Below are 20,903 nucleotides of genomic sequence, written 5' to 3'. Positions count from 1 at the left end.
TAGAATATTTTCGACTTATCATAGATTTATTGGGGATGTAACCCCATCGTAAGTTGAGGAAGATCTGTTACACACTGGGATATCCTCTTTCTCAACTGTAGTAAATTGTCTTGAGTACTCCTAGGATTTGTACCCTCCACTTTGGATGTCTTGTCTTAACAAATGTGATGAAATTAAAAATCATCCAGGAAAAATAGTTTTGGTAAAACAGGTGCAGAGGAGTTCAATAGGATAATCAAAATAACCTCTTAAATATAGTTTGAGAAGTGTAAGTATGCTAAACAAGCATCTAGAGTTCCTATTTTAAAGTCTAATGATGAAATATAATTCTAAATGTAAGAATAATTCTGAGTTGCATTATAGGAGTGTGAATTGAAGGGCTGAGAGAATGCTCTCACTATACTAAGGACTTACCCAATCGTTTCAAAGAAGATTCCATGTCTCATAATGGGCACCTCATCTAAAAAAGAATGTGGAGAATTTGGAAAGAAGTTGTACGAGAGTTGTAAAACATTAAAAAAAGAGAGAAAAAGAGGTGTAGAAAAAGTTAAAAGAACTGAAGCTGTTTATTCTAGAAAACCTAGGGAATTTAAGGGTGTTCTGGTATATGAAGAGTTATAGTCCTTTAAGTTCCATTTAAGCCTTTGACATATCTGGTTGAGCCAGACACAGATACCTTAGGGAACTAGATGAGGAAATAACAGCAATGCATGCATCTCTTTAAGCCAAAGGCTATTAAGACTTTGCCATATGAGACAGGTTCAATCATTAATTGCACATAATTAACAGTAAATAACTGAGTCACCAAATGAATGGTGTTTAAGAAAGCTATTATTCTATACTGATAATTAACTAAAATAATTATTATCTTCAAAGTCTACCTAGTAGGTTTGAGCTCAAAGGCCTAATATGATTCTCTGAGGGACACAGGAACTCCTGACAGGACTTATGTAAATAAGCTACTGTCAACTAACAACAGACACAGTTTATGTATGTAACAGACTATCCAAACAAGAGAGAAAAAAACAAGAGGGAAAATGAGAAAGAAAAAAGGGGCAATTTTTATTTTGTTCTTGATGCTCATAATAACTAGATCAGAAGATAATGAGATTTCCTTAACAGGGAAGGATAATAGTTTTACTTCAGATAATGGAATGTTCTTAGCAAGATTTAAAGCAATTTCTAGCAGCTTTTTAATCAAAAAGCTGATGCTAGCAGTTTAGGTGGTTTGATCTCCTAACACTTCCCATTGGTTTTTTTCATGAGTCTAATATAGAAAGTAAGAAAGTTCTGTGATCTGAAAAGCCATGGCCGCAGGCTAAGCGGCCATGGCTCACGGGCCCAGCGGCTCCACGGCATGTGGGATCTTCCTGGACTGGGGCACGAACCCGTGTCCCCTGCATCGGCAGGCGGACTCTCAACCATTGCGCCACCAGGGAAGTCTTGAAAAGCCTTATATTTGGCCCTAATATAGTCTTGCTTTAAAATGGAGTTTTCTTTTTATTACAAAACACACCTGAACTTTAGGCATTTCAGTGTTGAGTTTGAACATGGCTAACTTGGCCCAAGAAAGATGTTGAGCTTTGAGCCACTCCCACAGGCAACACACAAAATGAGCATGCTCTGAACTGTTTTCCAGATCAAGGAAACAGGGTAATTCTGCTTTGTGCTAAGGCAGTATAAATCGGTCTGTTTCAGTTCCCGTGAGGATCTGAGTTATTCTAACTATACTTTGCATTGCTTTATTAAATTGCTTTCTCAAAAAATTCAATAAATTGGTCATTTAAACTCATTCTCACCTATTTTTACAGCAGGCTTTTCTTGTTAATTATTTTCTGAGCCAATTCATGGCTAGGACTATGCCTTAAACGACTTTCCCAATAAAAATGGCTTTCTCTTTTCTTAAGTTGTGGGATATTACGGTTGGTATATCAATGGATAAACATAGCTGGAAACTATAGCAACAACTCATGATGTCTGACCCACTTAAGTAGGTGAGTCTGTAGTAGAATGAAAGAAAAGGTGCTATAAAAACTATGCAAATAACATGAATCAAAAACACCTTTCCTGGGCTTCCCTGGTGGCGCAGCGGTTGAGAGTCCGCCTGCTGATGCAAGGGACACGGGTTCGTGCCCTGGCCCGGGAAGATCGCACATGCCGCGGAGCAACTAAGCCCGTGCGCCACTATTGAGCTTGCACTCTAGAGCCCCCAAGCCACAAATACTGAGCCCGCGTGCTACAACTACCAAAGCCTGCGCGCCTTGAGCCCGTGCTCTGCAACAAGAGAAGCGACCGCAATGAGAAGCCCGTGCACCGCAACGAAGAGTAGCCCCCGCTCAACGCAACTGGAGAAAGCTCGTGTGCAGCAACGAAAACCCAATGCAGCCAAAAATAAATAAATTTTTAAAAAAAGATCATAAACCAGAACTCACTTAAAAATAAAAAACAATAGGCACTCATCTCATCATAACATATTTAAAAAGAAATACTGTATAACCTGGTTAGGTAGTTTTTTGTTTTTTTTTTATGTTTGGGTCAATAGTTTACAGTATTGACAGTCCAGTTATCTAAACTTCTGAACATAACTATATCTTAGTATTTCTTTTATGATTTTTTCCTGTTACTTTTAGGACTTCTACAAAAATCCCAAAACTCTAAAAACTGACCATTCTTTATAGTAGTGCAAATGAAATATGAAATACTGGCATTTTTATATCTGTGTTAGAGCTAACAATAACGATGATGACAATAGCAATCAACTGATAATATGTTCCAGTCATTCTACTAGGTTCATTTGATCCTCATAGCAATTTCATGAGATAAGCACTATTACTATCTGTTTTACTGAGGAGAAAAAAATACTGTTATCATCCTTACGTTCCTGACAAAACCTTTGCTTGCAGAGGTGAAATAATTTGTCGGAAGTAGAAAGTGGCAGAGCCACAACTTAAATTTGGGTCTGTCCGATTCCAAAGCTTGTGCTCATAATGTCTACATTATAGATATAACAGATGAACACAACATTTGCCCAATCTGCATGAACTGTATCATATTTTCAAACAAAATACTGGAATCCAAAGTCTAACAAAAAACTTTCTCTATTTAAAAAATGTACTTACATGAATTTACATGAAACCTTTTATAAAGGCATAAACATCAACTAGATATTGCTGAACATTCAACAACTTTTACAATGTAAACTTAAAAGAAATTGGAAACATAAAGGAAAAAGGAGATGATCTTTATCTATAGGTGAATATGACTGATCAAAATGATCAACCTTAAAGTGTGTCCTTTAATTTTAAGTGAAAAAACCCTTCAATAGTTTGTGAATATATTTATGACCTCTAGTGTTCTGAGAAATCAAGCTATTAAATTGCAGCTCTCAGATTATAAAGGCAAAATACCCAACATTTTATCAGTTGAACGTCACCCGCCAACTTTTGTCTTGAAGCATTTGTGGGAGTTGGAGGGTGTGTGTGTGTGTGTGTGTGTGTGTGTCTATGTGTGTGTCTGTGTGTGTGTGTGTGTTCTTCACGGCAGGAGGACAAATTTATCTTGGAAATATAATGGTTCCCAGATGTTTGTTTTTCAAACAAAAGAAAAAAGAAGTTGAAAAGTGGTGATAGCCAGGTATTTGTCTCTGAAGTGAGAATGATATGATTCCACTTGGAGTTCATTGTCACAAAAGTTCCTTTTGTCTGAGAAATTTTTCAGCACTGTGACTATGGCTTTAGTTAAGAGATATCACTGATCACTTATTGATTTTGTTTCAAGAGAGGAACTTCTCTAGCTTCTCTGTGCTTTATTGTGCAGATTGCTTTGTATGGATCACGGTAAAAACATATAAAGGACCACTGGCAATGTGTTGATTAGTATCTACTGGATTTTAGAATCCACTGTATTTTATATCCATTTCTGTATGCCACTGAATATCACTGTTTAGAAAGTTTTGTAGGATTATTATGTTTTGAACTATAAAAGTATTTGATTCACAAACCATTTTCTTTAAGAAGGAGAAGGCCATACAATGTTAATTGACATCAGAAATGAATATTCTTACCTTTTCTCTGAGACTAAATTTTTGAATATTTTAAATATAAGGAAATGTCCCCTGAATTTAGGGAAGCCACACATAAATCAGTTCTTCTAATTACCTTTATTAGTTCGTTTGTTCATAGATTTGTGGCAAGTTCTCTAGAATCATATGAGCTAAAGTATAGGTCATTGACTCAAAATCTGAAATACGATATGCACGTGGGATTCTTTAAATAGTTGTTTGAGTCTATCTTCAAGTGACATCTGATAAAACCTAACTGGTTGTGGGGCAAAACCAAAAAGCACTCTACTTCAAACTCTTGACCACTTCACTCCACACCCATTTAATCACGCACACATTCTGTACCTCTCTTCACCCTGTCTGAAAAAAAAAGATTCATATGGCTCTAAAATGCAACTTCTGTATTTAAATAGCCAGAGTAATAAGAAGCTGTACAGTGTGTCCTCAGCTGACTTGGAAATTAATGGAATGCCAATATACACACAGACACACGCACACAGACACACACACACACAGAGGATCCAAAAAGAGGTGTGGAAAGGAAGTTTCTCTGCATAAAGGATCTGCCAATCTGTGAAAGCGCTCTCCTGTCTTACAAAGGCCAAAACTCTGCTGATGAAAAAGTAGAAAACTGTTCAGAGAATGCTAAATGAAGCATGAAGCATAGGTGTTCCCCTGAATTATCTGGATACTTATTCACCTCTCTGAGTGTCCAGTTTACACCCCATCACATGCCCTCCAGGCCACTCCCGGGTGGCTCTCGTCTCTCCGGGCGTCCGGCGGTCCTGCTCCCTTCGCGCCAGGGTCAAGTTCCCCCGCCGAGCCCGGGCGCTAGGGCCCACGCCGTTCTTGGGCCCCTGGGCATTGGTCACTATAAGCTGAGCAGCGGGAAACAAACGAAGAGTATGAGCCTCTAGGCGGGATCCCGCGGGGTCCTATGAACTTTGCGCCCACGGCGAGGGGCCGGACCTCGCGCTGCGCCGGGGCTCTCGCGCGGGTTCTCGGGCAAGCGGGAGGACAGCGGGTCTCCGCGGCGGGGGCACAGCTCAGCCTGCGGCTCCTTCCCGGCGCCAGCCGCCCCGCAGCCGGGAGCCGGCGCCTAACCCGGAGCACGGCCGGACGCCCAGCTCTCCCCGGCGGCCCCGCACCCTGCGGGAGGAGCCGGCCGCCGTGACGCGTCAGGGAGGAAGCGCCAGCGCCCGGCGGCCCTGCCGGGAAGGAGGAAGCGCGAGTGCGCTCGGCTCCGCGCCCGCCGCGCGGGGAGGCAGCACCGCGGAGCCGGGTAAGTGCGGAGCCGCCGGGACCCGAGGCGGGTGGGCGGGCGGCAGGGTCCGCGCGCTTCCGGGCCGCAGTCAGGCCCCTCGGGCAGGTGAGACGGGGCGGGGCGAGGGGAGCCCGGGCCTCGCCTGCTGCCTCTTCCCAGAGATAACGTGACTTTCCCGGGTCCCCTGGCAGCGCCCCCTCCCTCAGCCTGGAAACCTCCGAGTTGGTCGGAGGGGAAGAACCATACCCCCCGGCCCAGGCTTCGGCTCTGAGAGTTTTGTGGTCTTTGTTTGCTCGAGGTGAACTCAGATTCTGCCTTCCTATTCCTAAACGCCCGAGTGGTGTCTTGGCGCGGGGGGCGGGTGTTGTTAACCCGTGAGCGGTTTCGGAGCGTAGAGGAGCCGGGAACCGGGGGGTGGGAGATCCCACCCACGCCACAACCTGAGGTCAAGAGTGGATGCGGGTCATCTGTGAGCAACCGGGATGGAGGAGGCCTCGGAGCGGAGGGCATGGAAATCATTAACCTGTTGTCAGCGGACCTGTAGTCTGCGACTTCCGTGCGTGGCTGCCCTTTACGTTCCCTGTGATTTGAACCCCTTCTATGCCTTTTAAAGTGCATCTGACTCTATAGATTCCCACCTTAGCATTGGTATGTGCCATCTAGAAATGCTCTGAGATTTTTAGATTCTGTCCTTTTCAGTGGTGGTTACTTGGAAAGATAGAAAAGAGAATTCATCTCTTGAGACTTAAACTCTTTCATTATTTAATTTTGCAGTGATCTCTGAACCATGATTAGAATTTCAGTTCTGCACAAGACTCTGTAGGGTACACTTGAGGTGCAGGAATAAATACAGAGCACGACAGTTTCCAAAGCTTTATCAAGGTAAAAAAAAATAGTTGATCGTTGTGTATTTTGATTCTCTACTTTGTCACTAGGTTAATAATTCACCTGGCCAATCTGGGAAGTGCTTTATTTATTTATCAAACACTTAGATAGCTCTTACATGTGTTAGGCTCTTTCTAAATGCTTTATAAATATTAACTCAAAATGTTAAATTATAGCAGTTCTAACAACGAAGAGGCTATGCATACTTCAGTTCCCTGAATGTCATTGCAAGAGCTAGAAACATTAGAGGAAGTTTCAGGCATATTTTAGGACTGGGTGTGCCTTCTGGCTCTCTGTTTCCAGTCCTGTAAGCAAGCCACCACCCCTCCACTCCCTGGGGGAAGGGAGTCTGGAGCCACGGGAGTGAGACCTCTTCCTTGCAGATCTCTGGCCACATGCCTAGCATCTTCCGTAACATGGTCTTTCTCATCTGCCATAGTGCCCATCCTTAGCTAACTCTGGAGAGACCAGAACTTCCCCCTTTCTTCAAGTGCCACTGCACTGAGGCTAATTTTGTTTCCTTCCCGATATGATTGACAATTTATTTGACTGTAGCTTATATTTTAGGGTCAGACTGAACTTGAAATGTACCATAAAATAGAACATTTTTGTTTGAACACATCAATGTAACAAATAATGCTTTGTAATTTTACTGCCATTTGCTGCAGGTAACACTGAGTTGATGGATCAACCTTCTAGGTAACCATTTTGTGATTTGCAGATATGTAGAGAGCATATTTTCCAGGATTAAGTGTCCTCTTCAAATGAGTGCCTTGGCCTGATGGCCAGATTGAGACCCAAAATGGTGAATAAAACAAACACGGTTCTTGTCATTATGGTGATTATGAATCTGATGTCAAAATCTGCACGTCATACTAGCTTTCTCTCTCTGTTTCATATATTTAAATTTCCAGGGAGATGATTAAATGACACTCTAAGCCTTATTTAATAAGATTATGAAGTGTCTCCCAGAAGCAGGAAGGCTCACTTTCCTCTGATATAATTTATGGCACACAGACATTCATGAATTCAATTCAGCCAAATGACAACTAACACTTTCATGGTTTACAAAGTCCTTCCAGGTATACTTATTTGCTCTTCAGAGGGTCCTTGTGAGGTTGGTAGCCATTTTTTATTCCTGTTTTTACAGACGAGGAAACTGAGGCATAGAAATGTTAAAATGCTTTATCCAGGGTGGCACAGCTGGTAAGAGGCAGAGCTTGAATGGAGAGCAGGTGTGTGGACAGTGTCTGGCACATGCCAGCCTGTAATAAACATTTGTGGAATAAATGATTCCCAATGACTTCAGATTTCTTGCTATTTCAAAACATTATGCCTCTCAAACCCCTTAGTTGATTTGTGCCTAAGAGATTGCCAGGCCTAGTCCAATGTTTCTCTGTTATTTCAAACAGTATCTGCTACAACATATTTTCTACAAAAGGGATGAGATGGAATGCCCTTTGGACTCATTTCTTGGGATTTAGCATCTCTGTTTTTTTTTTTTTAATTAATTTATTTGGCTGCGTGGGGTCTTAGTTGCAGTACGCAGGATCTTCCTTGCAGCATGCAGGATCTTCTAGTTGCAGCATGTGGGATCTAGTTCCCTGACCAGGGATCGAACCTGGGCTCCCTGCTTTGGGAGCGTGGAGTCTTAACCGCTGGGCCACAAGGGAAGTCCCTCATCTCTGGTTTTTGAAAAAACAAATAGGTTTGTTATTTTTTTTCCTTTCTCAAGCATCCTACTTTTTTCCTCTGAATTGGGGAGAGTTAAGATTGGACACATAGATTTCGTGTTTGTGTTGACAGCTTTCTTGTCTCTCCCTGCTCATTTAAGGTCATTTTTAAGGACTACAAATCACTGTAGGTTTTCAACGTAAGTGAAATGATTCAGCTACCTAGATTTATGATCAAGTTCACATACAATGACCATAGGTATTGTAATTTGTTTTGAAGTGTCTGACATCACTACTGTGTTTTTTGAAGTATTGCAATTACTTTAATATAAAGGGTCTTTTAAAAAACAACAACAAAAAATCCCTCAACTTTTTATCCTTCAAATATAACTCTGTATCCTAAAGTATGTTACCTCCAGATGGATAACTTTCAGTGAGAGAGGTCAATGTGGCCATTACCTAGTGGGAGGAATTGGGAAGGGCTATCGAGAAAAATGAGAGATGGAGTGGCCCTTCCCATGAGGGATACTAGACGGTAGGAAACCCTTAATGAAGCCAGACCAAGTCATCTGCCTGTCAGCCTTCTTCTGCGTGGGGGTGGAATAAAATACTTTTGAAACCTGCCTTGTTCAGAAACCACTTTACCTTTTCCAATCCTCAGGGTTGGTTTTTTTTTTCTCTCTCTTTTAAAAAAATTCATGTAAATTACTGACTAAACTGCTGATTCATGAAACTCAAATTATGTAACACGTTATTCCTGACAGAAACAGCTCCCACATTATTTTAAGGGACTCGGTGTCTCTGTTTTCCTTTACCTATTGCATTCCTTATAGTGGAATCTTTGTTCTCATTTCACTTTTTTTTTTTTTTTTTGCGGTACGTGGGCCTCTCACTGTTGTGGCCTCTCCCGTTGCAGAGCACAGGCTCCGGATGCGCAGGCTCAGCGGCCATGGCTCATGGGCCCAGCCGCTCCACGGCATGTGGGATCTTCCTGGACCAGGGCACAAACCCGTGTCCCCTGCATTGGCAGGTGAACTCTTAACCACTGCGCCACCAGGGAAACCCCCTACATCATTGTTTTTGACAGCTGCATAGTATTCCACTTTGTAGTTAATAATTTATCCATTTTGTATTTCTATTATCTATATGTTCTTTTAAAAATATTTAAATCACCAAAGTAATATTTTTAAGAAAAATTCAAAGAAAAAAAGTATCATCAGTAAACCTACCACTCAATAATCACTATTAGCATTTTAGAGTATATCCTTCTAAACTTTCATTTGTGTGTGCATATCCATATTTCCAATGACATTAAATTTTTCTTTTATGTGGGCTTGCTTTGTTGGTTAGAGAACCATGTTTATTTAGTCAACCAACGTCATAGATTCCAGGCACTTTTGAACCAATTATTTTACTACATTTCCTGGCCACCTGCCATTCCCCAAATCTGGATAACACTACTGGAAATTTATACTACTGCTCATAAAGAGGATGAGGTAAGGGTGTGTGGATGGACAAATCCATTCAGATCAGCAAAAAGCATATATCCTTTTGATGGAGGTCAGTCAATATTCTAAGTACATCTAAAATACAAGATATTTAAGAAGAGAAATGATAGAATATTCATATATCATAGATTATGATCACTAAAGGAAAAGCAAAAATAATGGACCTGAACGAAGGAAAAAATGTTGAATTCAGTTAAAAATTAGAACAGTTGAACTTCAGATGTTTTGAAATAGTCTCCTAATGATAAGTACATTGTTTGGAGTAATTGGTTTAACAAAGCTCCCTCCAATGGTAGGAATAAGTGACCTTGAAGTTTCTTGTGATCCTCTTATATTATAGGCTATCTCAGAGTTAGTAACACTTGATTTAGTATAATTTCATGCATACAACTCTCTAGTTACTAACCCCACCAGTTTTTCCAGACAGCATCTGTCTGGGCTAATCTCTCCACGCCCTTTTTCTTCTCCCACAGCACATGTGCACAGGCTGTCGCCCACACTTTTCTCTTATATCCTTTAGTGGCTTTCCTCCACTTTCTGAGAGCTTAGTCCCCCTTTTAACCTTGTTCTTTTTTCCTCTTCTTCCAGCTTTTGCTTTAAGAAAATTTCTCTCTGTCCTTTCTCCATCACACTCTCTTCATTTTGGTCTTGAGCAAAGAAGATACTAATCATGGTGATACAGTTAAGAACAAGCCTTTAATAAGGAAAAGGAAAGCTTTTAGTTTGGGAGGAAAGGTAGATATTATAAAGAACTAGTAGTTGAGAATACCCAGTAATTTCTTTCAGAATTTCCACAGAAGTCTCCACCCACCTCCTCGCCTCTAAATAAGCTGTTTTTCCTTAAGCACTGGCATGTATGATAAAATTTAAAACCGTTTATATATATTTTTTGGTTCATGTCACTGCAGTAGCATTGTTTTGTGCTATTTTTTTTCCCCATTGAAGATGTTAGATTGAGTAGAGTGTGCTTTGGTCTTGAAAGCTCATTTCTAGGTAAAATCACTGATTCCTTTAGGAAATATATCTGAAGTTCTAGATCTCTGGTTTAAAAACAATCTCTTTGTTTTTAAGTAAGTTGAAGACTAAGAAGGTTATCTGAGACCAGAGGTTAGCACTCTTTGAGAAATGGTGTATCAAGGTTCCAAACCCTTTTCTTCCCAACTTTCATCAGCAGAGAAATGTATTGGTGAGAAGCACATGTAGATCAGCCTTCCATCCTTGGGAATTAGAGAAGAGACAATGCTGGCTGCAGGAATATTAAGGTGTCCCTGGGGACTCTCTCAAAACGTGCATGTTGGGGATCAAGCCCAGGTAGCTGACTTCATACCAACTTCAGCTCACCTGTAAAGGTGCTTGGGCCAAACATTATGAGGAGCTCAGTACCAAGGTAATAGCTACTTAGGTTACACTGAGAGTAAAGGCCTATTTTTTCATAAACATGAATGAAAAAGGTTTTGAGAAGACATTTTTATTCTGCTTCCAAACAACATGGTGCTAAAATTGATGATGCCTTAAACATGAAAGCACTGTATTATTTGCTTATTTGAACCTGGACCACTGTTAATAAACACTCAGAAGTTAAGATTATACTATAATTTTTAAAAAATGGTTGTTGGTTTTGTAGTTCTAAGTGTACATAGTGGTGCATAGTTTACATTTTTTTAGCCCATTTTGACATCAGTACCTTTCATTTTTCTAATTCATCTCCTTTTACCCCCACTCTGTCTTCTCATGAATATTTGGTTTAATTTATTTTTTTGTCTGTAGGAAATGATTTTTTTTTATTTAATGGAAGTTAAGATTCTCCAATATTTTAGCAGAGAAGAGTTTTTAAGAGATTTATAAGACTATGCCCCTTTTCCCCTTTGATTTTTGTCTCTGCCGTAGATTTCCTTTATTTCAAATTCCTACTAACATTAACATCATTTTTTAAAAAATTTTATTTATTTTTGGCTGCGTTGCTGCATGCGGGCTTTCTCCAGTTGTGGTGAGCGGGGACTACTTTTCATTGTGGTGCACGGGCTTCTCATTGCGGTGGCTTCTCTTGTTGTGGAGCATGGGCTCTAGGCGTGCATGCTTCAGTAGTTGTGGCTTGCGGGCTCTAGAGCGCAGGCTCAGTAGTTGTGGCGCATGGGCTTAGTTGCTCTGTGGAATGTGGGATCTTCCCAGACCAGGGCTTGAACCTGTGTCCCCTGCGTTGTCAGGCAGATTCTTAACCACTGAGCCACCAGGGAAGTCCCTATTTATTGTCTTTTTGATGATAGCCATTTTAATAGGGGTAAGGTAGTATCTCATTGCGGTTTTGATTTGCATTTCACTGATGATTAGTGATGTTGTGTATCTTTTCATGTGCCTGTTGGCTATGTGTATGTCATCTTTAGAAAAGTGTCTGTTTGGGTCCTCTGCCCATTTTTTTTATTTGGGTTGTTTGTTTTTTGATGTTGAGCTGTATGAGTTCTTTGTATATTTTGGATATTAACCCCTTATCAGATATATCGTTTGCAAATATTTCCTCCTATTCAGTAGGCAGCCTTTTCATTTTGTTGATAGTTTCCTGCCCTGTGCAAAAGCTTTTTAGTTTGATGTAGTTCCATTTGTTTATTTTTGCTTCTATTTTAAATAACGTTTCCTTTATTCATTTTCACACTTTCATTGGAACATTTTAGGATAAAATTTTGCCTTTGAGATGTAGAATGATATATATAAGTTGCTACTTCTGTGTAGAAAAACAAGAAAAAATATATTTTCGCTTTGTCCAAGCATAAATAAGGATACATAAGAGATTAACAGTGTTTCTGTCTATTTTGGGGATTGGGTAGTGAGAACTGGGTGGGTGGGGACAGGAGTGGGAAGCAGACTTTTCACTGAGTCTCTTTTATATTTTCTTTGTTTTTTAACCAGGTGAATATATAAACCACTGTAAAAGTAGTTTTAAAAATTGTCTGTGGGTTTGGTGATTTTAGAAAATAAAGGTTGGTCTACTTTTAGTTTTCAGATAATTCTGCTCTTTTCAGTACAAGCTAAACCAAATAGTTTCATTCAGCACGATTTTTGTAGTTTTTGAAGAGCAAAGAGTTCTAATATTTATTTTGTACCTACCATGTTCTGGGTGCTTTAGAGACTTTATTTTATTAAATACTCATAATAACTCCGTGGTGTAGGTGATAGTTTCATTTTACAGATGAGCAAATTAGGGTTTAGTGAGGCTTTGAAGGTGGCCATGTGTGGCCAACACGGGGCAGAGCTGATCTGATCAGGTCTACGTGGCTTTACCAGGGGGTCCCCTGTGCTTTTGAGAAGTGGGTAAAGGCTGACTCCCCTCAAAGCCCCTCATCAGAAAGAACAGGCAGAAATGATTTACAGGTAACTCTGATTACCATCTGCTGATGAGGCAATGGTTAAATGAGTTTTGAAAACTGGCTTTTCATTTTTACTTTATGGTTCTGAGATGATATTAATGTTTTAATCTAGAAACTGCTGCCAGGCTTCAGGAAGGAAGCTATTGAAAATGTTTTAAATATCGTATATTTCTTCCCTAATAGAAAAGAGCTTAAAATTCTAAATTTAATTGCTGGATATGTTAAATTTTCTTAACCTATAGAATTTGAATGTCTTATGTTTGATCTGCAGAGCTGTCAAATTCCTAGTCTTAGCAACCAGTGCCCAATGAACTTTGCCAACACTGACAAATGCTGTTGTCATATTCTGAAATCCCTTAATGGTGATAACCAGCCCTATTTATATTAATCCTTGGAAATAGAGCCATCAGCCAGTACAGTCTATCATTTTGCTGATTTATGTTGGGTATTAGCTAACGCAAGTATATTGTGTCTTGGCACATAGTGGGATGAGCTCTTGTTAACTAAGTAGGAATGAAAGAACATTTTAGGTCTGAATTCCTATGATTCTGTTATGTAATAAAATATATTTATGTTCTGGGTAAAGATTGTGAGAAAGATACTGAGGAAATTCAAATGACAAGAAAAGTTTAAAATGTCACAGAAAGTGAATGGAGAAGACAGAATAAACCCATAGCATACAGTGGAGTCTCTTACACTTAATACAATACATTAAAGAGAAAAGCAGCTTTATTGAGACTTAATTGATATGCCATTAAATTCATCTTTTTAAAGTGTACAAGTCAGTGGTTTAGTCACAGAATTGTGCAGACATCATCACTGTCTAATTCCAGAACGTTTTCATCATCCCCTAAAGAAACCCTGGACTCATCAGCAGTCACTCATCCCTCATTCCCTGTCTACCTGTTCCCATCTCCCCCCAGCCTGTGGCAATGATGAATCTACTTTCTGTATATATAGATTTGCCTATTCTAGATATTTCATAAAAAGTGGAACCTTATGGGAATTCCCTGGCAGTCCGGTGGTTAAGACTTGGCGCTTTCGCTGTTATGGCCGGAGTTCAGTCCCTGGTCAGGGAACTAAGATCCCTCGAGCCGCGACCAAAAAAAAAAAAAAACAACAACGTGGAATCTTATGATATGTGGTCTTTTGTGACTGGTTTATTTCACTTGGCATAATGTTTTTAAGGTCCATCCACATTGTAGCATGTAGTACTTCATGTCTTTTTATTGCTGAAAAATATTCCATTTTATCAATATACCATATTTTGCTTATTCATTCATCTATTAATGGACAGTTGGGTTGTTTCCACTTTTTGGCAGTTATTAGTAATGCTGCTGTGAATATTCATGTGAAGTTTTTTGTATGGACATCTGCTTTCATTTCTCTTGGGTGTATAGCTAGCAGCAGAATTGCTGGGTCATGTGTAACTCAGTTTAGCTTTTTGAGGAATTGCCAGACTGTTTTCCAGTATCTGCACTATTTTACAAGCCCACCAGTAAGGTAAGAGGGTTCAAATTTCTCCAGATCCTCACCAACACTTATTGTCTGTCTTTTTGGACTTTAGTCATTTTAGTGGGTGTGAAGTGGTATCTCACTGAGGTTTTGATTTTCATTTTCTTAATGACTAATGATATTGAGCATCTTTCATGTGCTTATTGATCATTTGTAACCTTCTTTGGAGAAATGTCTTTTCAGATATTTTTTAATTGGGTTATTTGTCTTTTTTTGCTGAATTGTACGAGTTCTCTACATATTCTGGATGCACATTATATGATTTACAAATATTTCTTCCATTTTGTGGATTTTCTCTTTCACTTTCCTTATGGTTTCCCTTGAAGCACTAAAGTTTTTAATTTTGATGAAGTCCAGTTAATTTATTCTTCTGTCACTTGTGCTTTTGGTGTCATGCCATTAATCTAAGAAATTATTGCCTAACCCAAGGTCACAAAGATTTACTACTGTATTTTCTTCTAAGAGCCTTATAGTTTTATTTCTTACTTTTAGATCGTTGATCTGTTTTTTTAGGTTTTGTTTTTTGTTTTTTTGTGGTCCGCGGGCCTCTCACTGTTGTGGCCTCTCCCGTTGCGGAGTACGGGCTCCGGAGCAGGCTCAGCGGCCATGGCCTACGGGCCCATCCGCTCTGCGGCATGTGAGATCTTCCCGGACTGGGGCACGAACCCATGTGGCCTGCACCGGCAGGCGGACTCTCAACCACTGCGCCACCAGGGAAGCCCTATCTTATTTATTTTATACCTAGTAGTTTGTACCTCTTAATTCCTTTCCCCTATCTTTCCCCTCCCCGCCACTTCTCTCCCACTGGTAACCACTAGTTTGTTCTCTGTATCTATAAGACTGTTTCTATTTTTTTGTATTCATTCTTTTATTTTATTTTTTAGATTCTGCGTATGAGTGGAAAGCTCTGTCTTAATGCCAGTGCCACGCTGCGTTATCTTAGCTTAGTGTGGCTTTGTAGTAAGTTTTGGAACCAGAAAGTGTGAGTCCTCCAACTTGGTTCTCTTTCAAGATTACTCTCTTATTTTGGGTCAAATGCATTTCCATATGAATTTTAGGGTCAGCTTGTCAATTTATGAAAAAATGGCAAGGAATTTTGATAGGGATTGCATTGAATCTGTAGATCAGTTTGGAGAGTATTGCCATCTTAACAATATTTTAGTCTTCAGATCCATGAACATTGGTTGTTTTTCCATTTATTAAGGCCTTCTATAATTTCTTTTAACAATGTTTTGTAGTTTTCAGTGTACAAGTCTTACACTTCTTTTGTTAAAATTTATTCCTAAGTATCTTATTCTTCTTGATGCTATTGTTAGTGGAATTGTTTTTTTAATTCATTTAATGTTTACTCATACTACTGTATAGAAATACAATTGATTTTTTAATCGAGTATAATTTATATAACATTATATTAGTACAATTTTTGAATATTGATCTTGTATTCTTTGTTCTTGCTGAACTTATTTGTTAGTTTAAATAGTTTTTTGGTGGATTCATCAGGATTTTTTACTCTGTCAACCCTCCATATTTGGGAGTTTCGCATCCCCAGATACAGAGGGTGGACTGTATTCATGTACTATTCCATTTTATATAAGGGGTTTTAGCATCCAATTTCAGTATCTGCAGGGGCTCCTGGAACCAGTCCCTCATGGATACCAAGAGATAGCTGTATCATCATATCATCTGCTCATAGAGATAGTTTTAGTCTTCCTTATCAACCTGAAAGGCTTTTATAATTTTTTTTTTTGCCTAGTTGCTCTGGCTAGAACCTTCAGTGTTGAAGAGAAGTGAAGAGAGCTGATATGTTTGTCTTATTTCTGATCTCAGGGGAAGAGCATTCAGTCTTTCACCATTACATGTGATGTTAACTGTGGTTTATTTGTAGATGCCCCTTATTAGTTGGAGGAAATTCTCTTCTGTTTGAAGTTTGTTGTGCTTTTATAATTAAAGAGTGTTAGATTTTGTCGAATGCCTTTTCTGCATCTATTGAGATGATTGTGTGGTTTTTGTCCTTTATTCTGTTAATACAGTGTATTACATTGATTAGTTTTCAGATGATAAACCAACTTTGCATTCCTGGGATAAATCATATTTGGTCATGGTATATAATCCTTTTTATATGTTGCTCGATTTGATTTACTGGTATTTTATTGAGGACTTTTGCACCTATATTGACCTATAACTTTCGTTTTTTGTGATATCTTCATTTGGTTTTGGTAGGATAATACTGGCCTTGTTAGTTCCTTCCTCTTCTTTTTTCTTGTGGGGGGGGTAGATTTTGTGAATGATTTATATTAATTCTTCTTCAAATATTTGGTAGAATTCACCAATGAAGCCATTTGGACCTGGGCTTTTCTTTGTGGGACTTTTTTTTTTTTTTCAGATTACTAATTCAGTCTTTACTTGTTATGTATATACTCAGATAGGTTCTATTTCTTCTTCTTCTTTTTTTTTTTGCAGTACGTGGGCCTCTCACTGCTGCGGCCTCTCCCGCTGCGGAGCACAGGCTCCGAACGCGCAGGCTCAGCGGCCGTGGCTCACGGGCCCAGCCGCTCCGCGGCACGTGGGATCCTCCTGGACCGGGGCACGAGCCCGTGTCCCCTGCATCGGCAGGCGGACTCTCAACCACTGCGCCACCAGGGAAGCCCTCTATTTCTTCTTGACTTGGTTTCAGTAGCTTTTTTCTTTCTACAAATTGGTTCATTTCATCTGGTTATCTAATTTGTTGGTATACAGTTGTTCATAGTATTCTTTTAAAATTCTTTTTACTTCTGTGAGGTTGGTAGTGTTGTTCCCTCTTTCATTCCTTATTTAATAATGAGTCTTTTCTCTTTTATTCTCAATCAGTCTAGGTAAAGGTTTACCAATTTTGTTAAATTTTTTCCAAAGAAGCAACTTTTGTTTCCAGTGATTTTTCTCTATTGTTTTTCTATTCTCTTTCATTAATTTCGGCTCTAATCATTATGACTTTCTTCCTTCTGCTTGCTTTGGGTTTAGCTCTCTTCTTTTTCTAGTTTCTTAAGGGGGAAGGTTAGGCTGTTATTCTGAATTTTTTTTCCTTTGATATAGGCATTCATGGCTATAAAATTCCCTCCAAACATTATATTAGCTGAATTCTGGAATTTTTGGTATGTTATATTTTCATTTTTATTCATTTGAAAGTATTTCCTAATTTCTCTTGTGATTTTTTTTTCTTTGACTCATTGGTTACTTAAGAGTGTGTTAATTTCCACATATTTGTGAATTTACCAAATTTCCTTTTGTTATTGCTCCCTAATTTTTTTTAAATTTACGTTTTATTGAAGTATAGTTGAATTACAATTTTATGTTAATTACTGCTGTACAACAAAGTGACTCAGTTATACATATAAATACATTCTTTTTCATATTATTTTCCATTATGATTTATCAGGGGATATTGAATATAGTTCCCTGTGCTATACAGTAGGACCTTGTTGTTTATCCATTTTATATATACCAGTTTGCATCTGCTAATCCCAAACTCCCAATCCAACACTCTCCCACCCTCCTACCCCTTGGCAACCACTAGTCTATTCTCTATGTCCCTGATTCTGTTCCCATTTTATAGGTAGGTTCATTTGTGTCATATTTTAGATTCCACATGTAAGTGATATCATATGGTATTTGCCTTTCTCCTTCTGACTTACTTCACTTAGTATGATAGTCTCTGGTTGCATCCATGTTGCTGCAAATGGCATTATTTTGTTCTTTTTTATGGCTGAGTAGTATTCCATTGTATATACACACCACACCTTCTTTATCCATTCATCTGTTGATGGATGTTTAGGTTGTTTCCATGTCTTGGCTATTGTGAATAGTGCTGCTATGAACATAGGGTTGCATGTATCTTTTTGAATTAGAGTTTTGTCTGGATATACGCCCAGGAGTGGAATTGCAGGAGCATAAGGTAATTCTATTTTTAGTTTTCTGAGGAACCTCCATACCGTTTTCCACAGTGGCGGCACCAACTTACATTCCCACAAACAGTGTAGGAGGGTTTCCTTTTCTCCACACCCTCTCCAGCATTTGTTATTTGTAGACTTTTTAATGATGGCCATTCTGACTGGTGTGAGGTGGTACCTCACTGTAGTTTTGATTTGCATCTCTCTAATAATTTATTGCTCTCTAATTTAAATCCATTGTTTTCTGAGAACATACTTTGTATGATTTCTGTCCTTGTAAATTTAATGAGGCCTTCTCATGGCCTAATATATAGACTATCCTAGAGAATGCTTTATGTGCACTTGAGAAGAATGTGTATTTTGCTTTTGTTGGGAGGAATGTTCCAGAGATATCTATTAGGTCCAGTTGATTTATGGTGTTGTTCACATCTTCTCTTTCCTTATTAATCTTCTTCCTGGTTGTTCCTCTTAATATTTTTAAACATTATTTTAATGTTTCATATTGGTATAAATATGAAAACCTGCTATCAAGATAAAAGACTCAAATGCAAACTTACAATGTTGTTTTAGTGGGCTCTTTAAACAGAATTAAGTTATAAAATTATTTACTTTCAAATTTTAAATTTAAATGTAACTTTAGATCAGTGCTGTTTTCTCAGGTCCATGATTCTTTTGTCTATATGTGATAGGATTTGCTAGTAAAGTGCTCTGGAATGTTTTTGAAACTGTATTGACACTCATCTCAAATAAATGAACATTCCTGTTTGATCAACTTATTTGTTAGGAATTAAAAGTTTATTTGCTAATGTGTGGTTGAGATGACAGCTCCAAAAAAAGTAACAAATAGTACTACATCTTCATGGTAACCAGAATTAGTAAATGGTTAAATTTTCTTTCTGGTATTTCATGGTAACATTATTTGATCCATACCTCCAAGAATTCTATGAAATACACATTTCAAAATTTGCAGTGGGGCTTCCCTGGTGGCGCAGTGGTTGAGAGTCCGCCTGCCGATGCAGGGGACATGTGTTCGTGCCCCAGTCCAGGAAGCTCCCACATGCCGTGGAGCGGCTAGGCCCGTGAGCCATGGCTGCTGAGCCTGCACATACGGAGCCTGTGCTCCGCAACGGGAGAGGCCACAACAGTGAGAGTCCCACGTACCACAAAAAAAAATTTGCAATAGTAGAGAGGCCATGTGAGATCCAGTTAGCAGAGGCAATTTAAAATGTATCTACATATCAGGCTTCCCTGGTGGCACAGTGGTTGAGAATCTGCCTGCTAATGCAGGGGACACAGGTTTGAGCCCTGGTCTGGGAGGATCCCACATGCCGCGGAGTAACTAGGCCCGTGAGCCACAACTACTGAGCCTGCCTGTCTGGAGCCTGTGCTCGGCAACAAGAGAGGCCGTGACAGTGAGAGGCCCGCGCATCGCAATGAAGAGTGGCCCCCGCTTGCCACAACTAGAGAAAGCCCTCGCACAGAAACAAAGACCCAACACAGCAAAAATAAATTAATAAACTCCTACCCCCAACATCTTCTTTAAAAAAAAAAAAAATGTATCTACATATGAATACCAGTAAATTATTTTCCTCAACTAAAAATACTTGGGCATTTTAGCACCATGTGTTTGTAAAGACAATATTTGACTTTGCCTTGTAGCACAAATAGAAATTATTCTGTATTTAAAAAATAAACTATTGTTTTGAAATTATAAAAAAACCCACATTTTAGTGTTGTTTTAAAAAAACAACTGTATTTGTAGTAAGAGTGATCCCTCATTTAATGAATCCTGTCTTCTAACAGTGACCATTTTGGAAGGCCATTTGGCCTAGGTAGATAAAAGGAACGGATCAGAACATAGAGGAGAAATGCTACATCATTTCTAGATTATGGTGGCAGGGGGTTGCGGGGAACAGCAGATCAGGAGAAAGCATTAATTGGAGAACAAACAACAACTACAGAAGAATCAAAAAGAATGTGATAGTGGGAAAAGTATAGAAATAGGAGGAGGAGGAGGTAGCTGCAGAAGTCTTTATTGGTCCTTGGCAGAGGGGCTGGTACCCAGAAATGCATTCCTAGGCTTTCTAAATCCTTATTTACCTCTGGGAGGGAAATTCCTGAGAGTGAAGTGTGTTGTTGGAACACAGCCTATTCAGTAGTATAGTCATTGCAGTAATTGAATTACCTCTTGCCATTTAGTTCATGTGGCATATTCTCTTTTGGCAACACTGAATGTCCAAAGGAGTGGATGTGATTCTTTTATCAGGTCTTTTAAAATCTTTTAGCTGACTTAGGGAAGAGATGAGAGATGTGAAAATGCCTGCCTTAGTTAAGGGCACAAAGTAGGAACTTGATAAACTTTGGCTGATATTAACTTGTCCATAACATTCTATAATATTTAGTAGCCTAGACTAGGGAATTTAGAAGGCCTAGGTTATACTGTTAGATCTGCCACTAACTTGTGAAGTGATCCTTAGCAAGTGACTTTATTTTCTTTGACGGTAAATTACCCAAAGTTCTTCTACCTCTAAAATTCTATGGTTCTATTAAATTCATATAGAAAAAAAAGCTTTAAATAAAGATTATTCTTTTAATAGAGGTGGAAGTTTTTGTTTTTGTTCTCAACTTTTACAATTTTAACTAGGGTACACTACATGAATAAGATTCTTTAGAGCATTATCTAAAGCCAACCACTGATTTATTTGAAAACAAAGGG

At 39.1% G+C, this 20,903-nt stretch overlaps 1 protein-coding gene across 6 annotated transcripts in view; it reads left to right on the top strand.

Moving 5' to 3' along the window:
* LOC307176172 (serine/threonine-protein kinase Sgk3) overlaps window positions 1-20,903 on the top strand; it is a 148,149-nt gene that overhangs the window by 30,482 nt on the left and 96,764 nt on the right. For 5 of the 6 annotated variants that reach the window (XM_079902008.1, XM_079902014.1, XM_079902010.1 and 2 more), the window contains exon 1: window positions 4,764-5,342. The exons of the other annotated variant lie outside the window; for it this stretch is intronic. The gene's annotated coding sequence lies outside the window, so the exon portion shown is untranslated. Of the gene's footprint in view, window positions 1-4,763; window positions 5,343-20,903 lie in introns of those variants that run through there. 6 annotated transcript variants of the gene reach the window in all.

The sequence above is a fragment of the Stenella coeruleoalba genome (genome assembly GCF_951394435.1).
Source record: "Stenella coeruleoalba genome assembly, chromosome: 17".
NCBI lineage: Eukaryota > Metazoa > Chordata > Mammalia > Artiodactyla > Delphinidae > Stenella > Stenella coeruleoalba.
The sequence above is the reverse complement of the archived record's forward strand: the minus strand, read 5'-3'. Positions and strand labels throughout refer to the sequence as shown.